Source organism: Chiloscyllium plagiosum, unplaced genomic scaffold (genome assembly GCF_037043375.1).
Source record: "Chiloscyllium plagiosum isolate Xiang-an unplaced genomic scaffold, Cpla_swu_hap1 HiC_scaffold_19, whole genome shotgun sequence".
NCBI classification, from domain to species: Eukaryota; Metazoa; Chordata; class Chondrichthyes; order Orectolobiformes; family Hemiscylliidae; genus Chiloscyllium; species Chiloscyllium plagiosum.
In genome coordinates this window covers 63599038-63611594 of record NW_028270157.1, presented here as the reverse complement: position 1 = coordinate 63611594, position 12557 = coordinate 63599038, and the positions used below count along the sequence as shown (strand labels likewise).

General features: G+C 42.6%; 1 protein-coding gene across 3 annotated transcripts in view; it reads left to right on the top strand.

Annotated features, from left to right (window-relative positions):
* Positions 1-631: 631 nt before the first annotated feature.
* The window catches only part of LOC122559499 (contactin-1), a 771145-nt gene continuing 759219 nt past the window's right edge, over positions 632-12557 (top strand). For 2 of the 3 annotated variants that reach the window (XM_087997461.1, XM_043709043.2), the window contains exon 1: positions 1273-1350. The gene's annotated coding sequence lies outside the window, so the exon portion shown is untranslated. Of the gene's footprint in view, positions 713-1272; positions 1351-12557 lie in introns of those variants that run through there. The other variant, XM_087997462.1, reaches the window with a different exon arrangement.

Here is a 12557-nt window from a genome sequence, read left to right as displayed (position 1 = left end):
AAAAGCTCCTTGAGGGAAAGGAATTACCATCCACTCCTGACCTGCTTTATTTATGTCACCAAATCCCACAACTAAAGTGCTTTCACTGTCCTCAGACCTAGCCTGGCACTCAAGTGTATCGAACAATTCAAGACAAACAGTTCAGAATCATCTCAGGGCAAATGAGGATTGGAAACAAATGCCAACCTTGGTTGTGATGCCCACATTCTGAGAATAAATACTGAAAAGTCAATGTATACCTGTTTCCCATTGTTCAGTTACAGAAGCAGACTGGCTGTATGAACTCTCTGTGTTGTGTCGCATAATTCTCATGCCTATGCTATTTCCGGAAGAGAAGAAGGGTAGGTGGGCTTGCTGCCCATTTCTGGTGTTGCTCCTAGCAACATGTTGCTGTGATACAATTGCGAGGTTGCCTGCGTTGGGATAGAGATGATTGCACGCTTTAATACGATCTTTTTGTTCGCCACGTCCTATTTTTTAACAAAAATCCACACCTCCCAGTGTGTTGAGTCAGCGAGTTCATCATGCCACTTTGATCTGACTGCCCTCCCTCCCAGCTCTCCAGCAGCTCCGACTCCCACGTGTTGGTGCCTGTGCAGAGTAACAGAGCTGCTGGGAGGTTCCGTGGGTTTGCTGGGATCTCCGGTTCTCCTGTGGGCAGCCGCTCCCCAATTGCTCTCAACTGCAAACTGGGCAGGACTGCCTTGCTGAGGTCAGTCACTCTTTTGAATGTCTCTCCTGAGATGGATTGCTCTGGATGCTGCCACGCCCACTGTGTGGAGGAGGATGGACTCCACCTGGGGGTCTGCGTGCAAGTTCTCTGCAATGTCATTGACGCAATCCAGGCGTAGATGAGAAGGGTACTTTGCAATTTTAATGTTCTGGGAATTCTGGTAGTATTTGCACCTTTGCACCCCCCCCCCTCTCCAAATTGCATGTTTGCAGCATATCAATTTGGGGCAATTGACTTTAAGGGAGGGCCCCAATTCTGCTGCAAGGGTGTTGGAGATCTGTGTGCAAAACTCTGCCTTGTCTGTCTCTGCAGTGCCCATCCTGTTGCACTAGCAAGCTTCCAATGCAGTGACCGTCCGGTTTGACGCAGCGACTGCAGCAGCCTGGGTGGGAGCCGCCCCGCCCACCTCCAGCCTGACAGGCTGCCTCGCGCTTGATGGGCGTCGTGGCTAGCCAATAGGAGCGGCCGGTGCCGTGGCAACCGGCTGTCAATCAGGATGGATGGGGCGAGCTGTCAAACGCCGCTCAGGTCCCAGTGCCCGGGAGAGCGGGCTGAGCTTCAGGTGAGCGTTTGCACTGTGCGCTCGCATCCCAGAACGCTGCAGAAACCCTTCGCTGGTAAGTGCAGTAACAACCACAAGAATGCAACTGTTATCACCATTTTCAGGAAGTGAGCAGAGGCGACAGAAAGTAGTGGCTTTCTGCGCGCCAGCAGTGTCCCGTCAAACTCCCACTCTGTTAAATGTCAACCTGATCTCTAAACCTGATGCCACTTGCTTGTTATTTCACATGTAGCTCCGAGGGATGGGTAAAGGCATCCCTGTCTTCGGGGGACCATTCATCTCACCCACCTCTTCAAACCGTGGGGCGTGGGAAACTGTCACAGGTAACATCCTTGACCGGGATTTACTTTATCCTGGATTAGTGGTGCTGGAAGAGCACAGCAGTTCAGGCAGCATCCGAGGAGCTTCGAAATCGACGTTTCGGGCAAAAGCCCTTCATTAGGAAAGCTCCTTGGGTGCTGCCTGAACTGCTGTGCTCTTCCAGCACCACTGATCCAGAATCTGGTTTCCAGCATCTGCAGTCATTGTTTTCACCTCGGGGTTTTACTTTATTCAGGGATATTTTGGTCTTCTTGCGACAGCAGATGGCTTCTGTCCCCTCGTAGTTTTTTTTCTTAAAGTTGCCAGACGATGCAAATATTTATTGGAAGTGGGTGAGAAAATATAATCTGCAGGGTTTATTTAAGTGATGTTCGAAATATACCTGAAAGTCCAGCCTTGCAAACATTCAGTACAGTTCAGTGCTTTACGTTATATGTGTGTGTATGTGTGTGTCTGCTTCTCATTTCGGAATGTGCCAATGTCAGTAACATGCTAGGTTCATGATCAGTCCTTACAAGAGCAGCAGTCAGGAACGGGAGAGTGAAGCGCACACATTTGGGTGTTGCCAGTCTGTAGACTGTTCACACAGTGTGTATGTCAAAAACTCTCTGATATTTCCTACCATTTACCTATTTAGGAACTGCTAAGTAATAATTTTGCCTTTAATTTTGCAGCAGAGTATATACGAGATAGTTTTGACTGTAGTCTGCGTTTGTGATTGCTATCGGAGAATTTGGGAGTGTGCGGGCAGGGGATAATTTAATCTGCATCCTCTAGTTGGCATTATGTCATCCTTTAACGTGTATTTTAGTACAAAGGGATGTCAGAAGCAATACCATTGCAGAGAGTTCACATTGCTCTCTTGGAGGGATGCTGGAGATGATGATTGTCGGTGTCACTGATTACCTGGGCAGTCGGGAGTAAATATGAGCACTCTCACTCTTCTCTGTCCCCAAACACCTTGACTTTGACTCTGCCATTCCCTGGAGAATGCTTGCACTGCTCCTCCTCTGTCTCATTCATTGCAGGGAATGAGTCTAAACGGTGAGATTCCTAATGAGTGGTTTCAAATAAGCATCATCTGGCTATTTAGGCAGGTGGAGATGGAAAGATGATTAGCATATCTCCTTGCAACTGGTCTGTTGCTGACACCAGCAGGATATACTATCCTCCTAGTCATTACCAGGAATCTCACTAACAGAATAATGTATTCTATTCTTTTTCAGTTTAACACTGATGCCCTTCTGTTGTCCTCTAATTTACTGTGAGCTGAATTGTCCAAGAAAAGTATTGCTCCTAATACATTGGGGAGATTTTCCTGAATTTGCACATTGAATTGCCTTGGGTGCAGTGAATATTGGCAAATAGGAGGGCTCAAAAGCATCATTAATGCATTCTAATGTGGGACTATGTGACACTCCCATAGAGATTGGTCCCAGGAGGCAATGAAGAAATGTTAGTTGCTTGAATAACACTAACAGACTATCTGCATATAATAAAATAATCAATCGTGGGAAAATCTGAGGTCGATCCAAGTGGAAAAAGTCCTTGATTTAACATCAGACCCCATCCCGTGCACTTTTAAACACTAACAAAATGGTTACAGGATGGGGTAACTTGTTAGAAATTTTGGTGAAGTATAATGTGGATGTAGAGCAAAGTGAAAATTAATACTGGATTGAATTCAATGACATTGTAGTATCCAATCGGTATGGGCCAGCCTTGCCCATTGTGAATTTTGGGGGGTAGCTCATTAACTTTGGCTGCAGTCTGGCTTCTAAGACCCACGAGGAAGGCAGTGGGAAGCCGTTACATGTACTCTTCCCCAGTGAGTCATTGAAGAACTTTGTATGTGAGAATTTGCTCTGTGGGGCAGAATAAACTCTTGTTTGAAGTTCCATGACAAAAGTCATTGTTGTCCACTTGTAATCAGCCTTAAAACCTAAATATAGGAAACGCATCAAACTTGAGAAGCTTCTGCCATTCCACATATATTTGATATGTAATTACTGGTGCTTGGAGCTAAGCAATTGCATTACAATCAAAATTCTACAACCTGCAAATAAAAATCCAACCCAAACTTTATTTGCACACAAATTTGTTTTCTTCCATTTCTAAGAAATGTGTAAATTCTGAACATTAAACTATCCTGGTTTCTCACTTCTGACCAATTCTACCATTAACCATTTCAAAGTCACTGAAGTTTCATGTGGCTCATTTAACTAAAAGGAATCCCTCTCTGCGTACTGAATAATTTGCTTCTTTAATAAAGAAAAGTGTTTGGGAAACAAATTCAGGAAACAAATTCACTTTGACCTGCTGTTTTTACAAGACATCACCAAATATATATTTTACCACCAAAATACATGCAAAACCTTTCTCACTTCATGAAAAAAATCAAGAAATTGGGTTCATATTTGCTTCAGGTTTCTGATAAGCTTCTTCAGTCAATGAAAAGAAGGCCTCATCGACCTGTGCATTCACCTGAGAGTGGTTAGCCTCTTGTTAATGTTTATGCAATTAATTGGACCTTTTTGAAATTAATCTAAACCTTGGTCTCTTATCAAAATAAATAAAGGGAATTTGCATTCATAACATGTCTGTTACACCCTCACAACTTGCCAAAGCCTTTTGCAGCTAAATTAAGTAGTTTTTGAAGTCACTGTCATGAGATGTGAAAAACAGCAGCCAATTTCTGAAAAGCAAGATACCACAAACAGGGATTGAAGTGAATGACTAGATCATCTGAGGGCTCATGCCCGAAACGTCGATTCTCCTGTTCCTTGGATGCTGCCTGACCTGCTGCGCTTTTCCAGCAACACGTTTTCACATCTGATTAATGACCTCACTTGATGCGATGGATACATGTTGGTCAAATGCTGGGGTGAAATGAATAGTGTTTCCAAATACAGCTTTGTAAAATTAATCCTTTTAATTAATTTATGGCAGAAATAATGGCACAAGAATTTCCCCTTGTGGGGACCAGAGGGCATAATCTCAGAGTCTAGATTAGAGTGCTGCTGGAAAAGCACAGCCGGTCAGGCAGCATCTAAGGAGCAGGGAAATCGACGTTTCGGGCAAAAGTCCTTCATCAGGAATAGAGGCAGGGTCCCTGCAGAGTGGAGAGATAAATGAGAAGGGGGTGGGGGAGGGGAGAAAGTAGCATACAGTACAATAGGTGAATGGGGGTGGGGATGGAGGTGATAGGTCAGAGAGGAGGGTGGGGGAAGGTAGCAAAGAGTACAATGGGTGAGTAAGGGGTCGTCCGTTTGTACAAGAGATTAGGAGGGATTGCTTCTCACGGGGTAGTGAATCTGTAAAATTCTTTACTGCAGCGGCTGGCTCATCATGACTGAGATAGAAAAGTGGGGTTGAGGTTTCTCAGGTCAGCTATAATCACATTGGTGCAGCAGATTCAATGGGCTGAGTGTCTTACTTCAGCTCCTATGTCTGATAGTGTTAAATAGGTGTATTCGGTCTGGAGAGGGAGCTATTTAGAGGATGGAAATCAAAGCCTCAGGGAATAGGGAAGTTTCCGTTGAAATGTAAAGTTCTGAACTGTTTTGGGTTAGGTCTTACTTTGGATGATCTGGATTTGAGGAAAGAAAATTACCAAAATTGAATGGCACTATCAAATTAAGTATGGCAAAGTCTGACCGAGACTGTGGAAATCTGCAATACGACATCACAGTCATTTCAATTGGCCATACAGCTGGCAGATGCAGTTTAATGTAGAGCAATTAACTTTGTAGCTTCAGCAAAGAAAGGACACCTTAATTTCAAAGTTGGTAAGTCGCAGAGCTGAGAGACCTCAGTGTGCAAATGAACAAGTTGTTAAAGGTGACTCCAAGAGGAAATAAAGCAACTTTAGAAGAAACTTTAACTTGAATCTTTCATTTTCCAGTTTGGAAGCCCAATATTAAAAATGGAGTGGTGATGTAGAAGTTGAATAAAACAAGAGGCTACTCATGAAGTATTGTGCACAAATGTAGCCACTTTGTCATAAGAAACATATAAAAGCAAAGGGAGAAGTGCTATGTGAATTTAATGCAATGGTTCAGAAACCAATAGTTAGAAAATCCATTCTTTCCATCCTTCACTATTCCCGCTAGTGGCAAAGATTCAGGCTTGCTTAATGGAATTTCCTTGCCATGTCAAGGAATAAAAAGAAAATGCCTCATAACCTCTTTCTTGAGCCTGCATTTCAGCTCATCTGATGATGAATGTGAAGAAGCACATATATGGTGCATTCAAGGCAAAATGTATAAATAATGCAAGTCATTCTTTCTACAGGCTCTGTGGGTGTGTGGAAACTCAAGAATGGACAAAAGCAGTGCAGTGTTCAAGCTAGGGTTAGGGAGTGCACTGGCATGCTTGGATTGCATACTTATAAACCTTTTAAAATTAATTATCAAGAAGCTGAAAGACCAATCAATAAAAGGATCAATTTGCAAGCCTTCCGTTTCAGGAGTAGCTTCATCCCAGCTTAAAATCACATGAGCCAAACTATCAGTCTCATTCACTTCAGTAATACATTCCCATGCCAGTTTATCAATCCCAATGCTGTGACTGTACCAGCAAATCCCTGCCTCCAACCAGGTTTGGCCCTTCCTCACAGTAAGTTCTCAGCATGAATGAGTCCCGGCCCTAGCGGACAGTTGGCTCATGGCTGCCATGACTCTGTTATGGGGAAGTTGAAAAGTATGGTTAGCTGGGTTTATACCTTCCCTGCTGCACGACCTGCTAAAGTGGGCCAATTTTACCTGCAAGAGTCATTGTTGCAATTTTTCCTAGCCACTTCTTGTTGGCTAGGAAAAATCGTCCTCTTCCATCTCTCTTGTCTTTGTTAGTATTTAAAAGTATACAAGTAATTTAGATGTGCATTGTGATACCAAGGCAAACAAGGCTATGTAATAAGTGCTGGAAAATGGGATGAGAATAGTTCGGTGGGTCATTGTTGACGCGATGGGCCGTAGGGCCTTTCTCTATGATATAGATCTCTATGGTACAATTGTTGCTGACCACTTGACTTTGTTTCCTGGACCCTATTGTCGCCTGGTGTTGTTCACAGGACTGTCTCTCTCTCTCGCTCTCTCTCTCTCTGTCTCTATGCAAATTGCTGCCATCACTCCTTTCCTCAAAAAGAAGGAACCTTTGACCCCACCATGCTCACAAAATATCAGTTTTATTTTCCTTGCCAAAACCCTTGAAGGTGATTTTGCATCTCAAATCTAAGCTCATCTTTCTCAAAACCTTCTCTCACAAGAAGTGGCAAATGGAGTTTAATTCAGATAAATGAGAGGTGCTGCATTTTGGGAAAGCAAATCTTAGCAGGACTTATACACTTGAAGGTAAGGTCCTAGGGAGTGTTGCTGAACAAAGAGACTTTGGAGTCGCAGGTAGATAGGATAGTGAAGAAGGCGTTTAGTATGCTTTCCTTTATTGATCAGAGTATTGAATACAAGAGTTAGGTGGTCATGTTGTGGCTGTACAGGATATTGGTTAGGCCTCTGTTGGAATATTGCGTGCAATTCTGGTCTCCTTCCTGTCAGAAAGATATTGTGAAACTTGAAAGGGTTCGGAAAAGATTTACAAGGGTTGGAGGATTTGAGCTATAGGGAGAGGTTGAATAAGCTAGGGCTGTTTTCCCTGGAGCATCGGATGCTGAGGGGTGACCTTATAGAGGTTTACAAAATTATGAGGGGCATGGATAGAATAAATAGACAAAGTCTTTTCCCTGGGGTTGGGGAGTCCAGAACTAGAGAGCATAGGTTTAGGGTGAAAGGGGAAAGATATAAAAGAGACCTAAGGGGCAACTTTTTCAAGCAGAGGGTGGTATTTGTATGGAATGAGCTGCCAGAGGAAGTGGTGGAGGCTAGTACAATTGCAACATTCAAAAGGCATTTGGATGGATATATGAAGAGGAAGAATTTGGAGGGATATGGGCCGGGTGCTGGCACGTGGGACTAGATAGGGTTGGGATATCTGGTCGGTATGGACGGGTTATACCGGAGGGTCTGTTTCCATGCTGTACATTTCTATGACTCTATGACTGTGTCTAACTATTGGTAGCTTTTGACATGCTTGGCCACACTAACCTCCAACAGCTCTCCAATGCTGTCAGTTGGTTGGGACTGCACTCACCTAGCTCCACTGATTACTGCTAAATGGTAGACAGAGTATGGCTTGCAAGGGCTCTGTCCTCTCTCTCTCCAGCACTGTTATCTCTCTTACTCAGACCTTGCATCATCCAAGGGTCTATCCTTAGCCCATCCCATGTCTGATGTAGGTGCTGCTCCTCAGCAGCAGCATCCGAAATTGCAGTCCATTTGCACATGCATGCAGACAACACCCAGCTTTACCTCTCTCATTTCCTTTGGAAAATAATTTGTGGACTGGGCTTTAACAGCAGCTCAGGAGAAAGGATTCTATGTTTAGACCACCAAGAGTGTAAAGGCACCACTTTGCAGGGATACTCTTGACCACCTGCAGTCATTTCTCCTCTCTGTTCTTCGAATGTCAACCAATTGAACTCCAACTTGACTAAAACTCAGCTGCATGTGCCTGCCCTGCTTTGTTGATCTCTGCTCACCTCCTGATTTACGTGTTTCCCCCCACCCCCCACCTCACCCAGCCATCAATGTGTAGTACTCATCCTTGCTTTCAGATTCAGGTCCATCGTCTTGCCCTACCTAATCTCTGCCAATTTCTTTGGTCTTCTGAACAGAAATGTCTGCTATCCTGGTAGCAGTGACAATGCTTTTATTCTCCTCAGTCAACTATTTCTACCATATTAAGCCACCATGATGAACCACAGGGTGTCTTCTCAGTAACAAGGAGGACCTGCTCGATATATTTGCATCTCTATGTTTCTGCTCCCTTTGTAAACTGTTCGCCCACTATCAGTGGCCGAACTTTCAGCTGGCGTAGGTCTGTGCTGGAACTCATTTCCTAAACCTTTCAGTCTCTCTAATCACTTTCCAAAGCCTTCTCTTAAACCCATCCTTTAGTCCAAGGTTTTGGTCACCTGTCCTAAATTTCCCAAGGTGGCTGAGTACCTGTTGCTTATTTTTCTCTTCACTCATTTTGGAATATGTTTTTAAGCAGTGAAACATAGCTGAAATGATGTGGCCTTGATCACAGGTGGACGGACATTAGTTTCCTTTGTGAGGACTGTTTCCAAGCAGCAGTGAGTATATTTCCTGCTCAATAGCTGTCTGCATGCACTTTGCAAACTTGAGAGTCTTCTCTTTGCTTTCTGTTAATGGCTACTTTAATTTCCATAATTCATTGCATCTGAAGATATAATAGTTCAGATGAGTTGCAATAGTAGCTATTTTTAAACTCCAATACAAAATAAGATGGTGGAATTACTTATTCTTGGTTTGCTCAGGGGCAGTTCAGTGTGAAGGTATATTTTTATAAGAAACGTACTTTGTCCTTTAGAATGCAGCGGGAATACTTCCACGTCAAAGCAGCAACTGGAATGTTACTTGTGACACTTTGACTCTTTTGAAGCAACAGTGTCACTCTTCCACGTCTTGCCATGTCTCAATTTCATTTTGAATTCTCAAAGTCATGGAGCTTCCCATTCTCTATCTCATATACACGTTTGATGTATCCTTCCTCATATGGGTTGGGGAGTACATTGCTGTTAAGAAAGCTGTTTATGTCATTGTACAATAATAAGAGTACTCCAGGGCTTTCTACTAGAGAGCTTGAAATTGAAGTCTGAATAATTTGCCTCGACCTTGATTTGTTTCTTTACCGTAATACAGATTCAGATGTGCCAAAAAAGAGTTGGATTTGGTCCAACTTGGCTCACACATCAAAAAGAGCCTATTGTAGTAAATTCATATGTTCTGTGGCCCCAGTAATAAACTATGGTCATTGGATTCACAACCGAAGGGGACATGGAATGCAGATGTCTACATGCAGTTCTAACCTATTCGCCTATTGACTGTAGGGAATGTGGGCAGTCGATGAGTGTTCCTCCATTCTCCTCTTCACAGTGTTCAGCATTTCTCAGGATTTTTTAATGGAATATTGTGTTCAGGTGATCATTAAGATGGTGAAGTGAAATCAGTGCTAAATTTAATTGGTACTTGTGCCTCCTCGATAGTCTTCTTGCTGTGCTGTTCCAGCAAGGAAATGAGTTGGCCCTTCTTTTAATACAGTGTTGGCAAATTGCTTTGAGGCCAAAGATCCCTTTGCAAGCTCTTTCACTGTTTTAACACCTTACGATGGTGAAAATGCTCATTGTGAATTCCTGCACTTTCCTAAACAATGAGGTTATTGAAGAAGATGAATGATTTTTCGGTGATAAGCTGGATATTTTCTCCACCTAAAACTGCAATTGAATTGAAGACTTTGGTTTGTGCTGTTGCATTGAATGTTTGCCGTTGACTTGTAAATGTCATTGACTCCTTACTGAATGCTAGTAGCAGTTGTGTGAAGGAAACCGGGCAGAATCTCGAGGTCACTTTCTATGAGCAGATATTCTAAATGCTGCCTTTGTCCTTCATTGACTTTATAAACTTTCAGCACAATTGACATTTTCCGGAAGCTCACTATGTAGCCTTTGGGATACAAGGCACATGCTCAGGCTGTTTATCTGCAAACTGTGTACTTTGTCCAGCATTGACGTATCCAAAATCATAAATGATATAATATAATATGCAAGATATAATATGCAAAGTAAGCATACTCAAATCACAGATGGAGGGTTGAAGACATAAGTAAATGCTTGCTGAACATTGGTTAAACCACAATTGTAGTGCAATAAATAGTGCTGGTGTCCATATCATAAAATAAATTGGAGGCAGTGGAAAATGCATTTAGATGTGAGCACTAAGATGGTCCAAACATCAGAAAAAAATAGACAGCCTGAAACTCCTAGGACTAGAAAAGAGGAGATGAAGAAATGGCCTGATCGTGAACGTTTGAAATGTGAAGGTGTTCAGTAGGGTTGATGGAAAGAAGATGTTTCCACTTGTGATGAGTCCCATAAGTGGAAGATTTTGACTTCAAAATTTAATGGGAAATTCAGGAAAAAACGTTGTTATCTGCCCTACATGGACTATGGCAGCTCACCACTATCCATCTGGTCCCATGATATAAATAGAAGGAGGTCAGGGTGATGAGAAAGTGGAACTTACTACATGGGAAAAATTGTGACAAATAATATGGATTAATTAAGGGAGGATGAAGAGATGTATATGAGTGTGACAGGAATGCAAGGCTATCTCGATGGTTGAGGAGAAAGTGAGGTCTGCAGATGCTGGAGATCAGAGCTGAAAATGTGTTGCTGGAAAAGCGCAGCAGGTCAGGCAGCATCCAGGGAACAGGAGAATCGACGTTGCAAGCATAAGCCCTTCTTCAGGATTTCTATGTTGATGGTTGGGAAGCAATGAGGTAGGAAATGGCTCATGCGGAGCATTAGCAGGGACCTTTAGGGCAGAATGGCCTATACTTGGCCTGGTTGCATTTGAGGTGCTTGTATCTTTCCATAAGGAACTTGACCAGTGTCTGGAGACTTTTAAGTTAGAGATGTGGCCACTATTTATGCTGAACATTCCTTTGTCTTGAGTGCTTGTGGATGAAACAGATTTGAAGTTGACAAGTAATGAAGTTAAAGACATGGCTGTGGAACACCTTTTTCAGGCCTGTCAAGTTTCCTTGAATGTTTTAAGGAGATGCCAGAGAAAATGAGGTTGAATTTTCTAATACGAGCCCAGAAATTGGGAGGGAGGGGGATGGTTTTAGTCGTAGTATGTGACAGCTGGGGGCAAATTGTACGTGGAGTCTGAGCAGTGATTTGAGTGGATTAATTAGTAAGGACTAGAAGTAGGAGGTAGAATCACTGGATTGGGATCAGAAAGGTTGAGAACATAATATTTTGAGCCTTACTATGCCACAGAAGAATACTTACAGAGTCTGCTGAGATAAGGAAAACATGAAACACTTACAAAAAAGATTTTCCTTAAAATAATAGTTGTCTCAGCAATTTCATACCGAAAGCGTGGAGCTGTGAATAGCTATCAATTCAACTTGAAACCGATGTGTTAATCGCTTGCTAAACCCAGTCAACCAATTAAAAGCTATTAAATTCAACAAGAGTTGCATAATTATTTTGTTATTTAAATTGTCAGCTAATTTAATATTAGAGATGAAGGCCAAATGTTTATCGAAGAGAAAAATATGTGGAGAAGACAGGATGTGTCCAAAATGGAAGAACTGAGAAATGAGAAGGGTGGTTTAGTAAAAAGGTATGATCTGAACCCAGCAGCAAAGGAAGGAGGAGGAACTGGGGGAGAAAAGCTGTCTACAAGGATTACATTTATGAAACATGAAAAGGGGAATAATTCAAGATGAACTTTAAAAAAAAATCTCATGAAAGATTGTTGTCATGGATGCAATGTGGTTTATCTTTACTTCTATTTTACCAATTTGTGCTGGAAGTAGTCTACGCCAAGATACAGCGTTAAGTGCGCCATATAAACTGAATGAAGTTATTACTTCACTTTTGATTTCACTTCCACCTATGTGACAGGAATTATTAAGTGATCACTGAATTGTTCAGAGGAAGTTGTGATTTACTGTGTCACCTTTAATGTACTGTAATCGAAAGTTTGCAAAATAACTCCACCGTGGCTGGTATCCCATCACCAAGTCACCTTTTACTTACTTGTGCACAGTCCATGACACTGACCCAGGTAGTCCAGTTCCGGCTTTTAGGATGAATAGAACCACGACCCTCATGTTTACATCTGTCAGCCAGGGCTCCCTAATTGGGACTGTTAACATGGTCACATCAGGGAAGTCATATTCTGTGACGTCCACCTGGCTGATGTCGTTCCAACACTATCATCTGGTTTCAGTGTTAAGTGTAAGAAGTGATTTGGAAGAGACATATTGATGATAGCCTTTGTCTATATAGCT